Source organism: Arachis hypogaea, chromosome 9 (genome assembly GCF_003086295.3).
Source record: "Arachis hypogaea cultivar Tifrunner chromosome 9, arahy.Tifrunner.gnm2.J5K5, whole genome shotgun sequence".
Classification (NCBI taxonomy): Eukaryota; Viridiplantae; Streptophyta; class Magnoliopsida; order Fabales; family Fabaceae; genus Arachis; species Arachis hypogaea.
In genome coordinates, this window is record NC_092044.1 from 56571934 (window position 1) to 56573975 (window position 2042).

At 43.0% G+C, this 2042-nt stretch overlaps 1 non-coding gene across 1 annotated transcript; it reads right to left on the reverse strand.

Annotated features, from left to right (window-relative positions):
* Positions 1-381: 381 nt before the first annotated feature.
* Positions 382-489, reverse strand: LOC112713169 (small nucleolar RNA R71). The gene has a single exon (XR_003158144.1). It is a non-coding gene; the product is annotated as a small nucleolar RNA R71 (small nucleolar RNA).
* Between the last annotated feature and the right edge of the window lie 1553 nt (positions 490-2042).

Sequence of the window (2042 nt, forward strand, 5' to 3'; positions counted from 1 at the left end):
GCCAACAATGCAAGGAAGGTGCTGGGTGACTTTACTGCACCTACTCCCAACTTTTATGGGAGAAGCATCTCTATCCCTGCCATTGGAGCAAACAACTTTGAGCTTAAGCCTCAATTAGTTTCTCTAATGCAACAGAATTGCAAGTTTCATGGACTTCCATTGGAAGATCCTAATCAGTTTTTAGCTGAATTCTTGCAAATCTGTGACACTGTCAAGACTAATGGGGTTGACCCTGAGGTCTACAGACTGATGCTATTCCCTTTTGCTGTAAGAGACAGAGCTAGGACATGGTTGGACTCTCAACCTAAAGAAAGCCTGGACTCTTGGGAAAAGCTAGTCAATGCCTTCTTGGCAAAGTTCTTTCCACCTCAAAAATTGAGTAAGCTTAGAGTGGAAGTCCAAACCTTCAGACAGAAGGAAGGAGAATCCCTCTATGAAGCTTGGGAAAGATAAAAACAATTAATCAGAAAGTGTCCTTCTGATATGCTTTCTGAATGGAGCATCATAGGTATTTTCTATGATGGTCTCTCTGAACTATCCAAGATGTCTTTGGATAGCTCTGCTGGAGGATCTCTTCATCTGAAGAAGACGCCTACAGAAGCTCAAGAGCTGATTGAAATGGGTGCAAATAACCAATTCATGTACACTTCTGAAAGAAATCCTGTGAACAATGGGACTAGTCAGAAGAAAGGAGTTCTTGAGATTGACACTCTGAATGCCTTATTGGCTCAGAATAAAATATTGACTCAACAAGTCAATATGATTTCTCAAAGTCTGTCTGGAATGCAAAATGCACCAAGCAGTACTAAAGAATCTTCATCTGAGGAAGAAGCTTATGATCCTGAGAACCCTTCAATAGAAGAGGTGAATTACATGGGAGAACCCTATGGGAACACCTATAATTCTTCATGGAGAAGTCATCCAAATCTCTCATGGAAGGATCAACAGAGACCTCGACAAGGTTTCAACAATAATAATGGTGGAAGAAACAGGTTTAGCAATAGCAAGCCTTTCCCTTCATCTTCTCAGCAATATACAGAGAGTTCTAAGCAGAATACCTCTGACTTAGCAACCATGGTCTCTGATCTAATCAAAACCACTCAAAGTTTCATGACTGAAACAAGGTCCTCCATTAGAAACTTGGAGGCACAAGTGGGTCAGCTGAGCAAGAAAATTACTGAACTCCCTCCTAGCACTCTTCCAAGCAACACAGAAGAAAATCCAAAAGGAGAGTGCAAGGCCATCAACATGGCCGAATTTTGGGAGGAAGGAGAGGCAGTGAACGCCACTGAGGAAGACCTCAATGGACGTCCACTGGCCTCCACTGAGTTCCCCAATGAGGAACCATGGGAATCTGAGGCTCAAAATGAGACCATAGAGATTCCATTGGACTTACTTCTGCCATTCATGAGCTCTGATGAGTATTCTTCCTCTGAAGAGGATGAGTATGTCACTGAAGAGCAAGTTGCTAAATACCTTGGAGCAATCATGAAGTTAAATGACAAGTTATTTGGAAATGAGACTTGGGAGGATGAAGCCCCTTTGCTCACCAAAGAACTGGATAACTTGTCTAGGCAGAAACTGCCTCAAAAGAGACAGGATCCTGGGAAGTTCTCAATACCTTGTACCATAGGCACCATGACCTTCAAGAAGGCCTTGTGTGACTTAGGGTCAAGTGTAAACCTCATGCCTCTCTCTGTAATGGAGAAGTTAGGGATCTTTGAGGTGCAAGCTGCAAAAATCTCACTAGAGATGGCAGGCAATTCAAGAAAACAAGCCTATGGACTTGTAGAGGATGTTCTGGTAAAAGCTGAAGACCATTACATCCCTGCTGATTTCATAGTCCTAGAGACTGGGAAGTGCATGGATGAATCCATCATCCTTGGCAGACCCTTCCTAGCCACAGCAAGGGCTGTGATTGATGTTGATAGAGGAGAGTTGATCATTCAAGTGAATGAAGAATCCCTTGTGTTTAAGGCTCAAGGATATCCCTCTGTCATCATGGAGAGGAAGCATGAAGAGCTTCTCTCAAAACAGAGCCA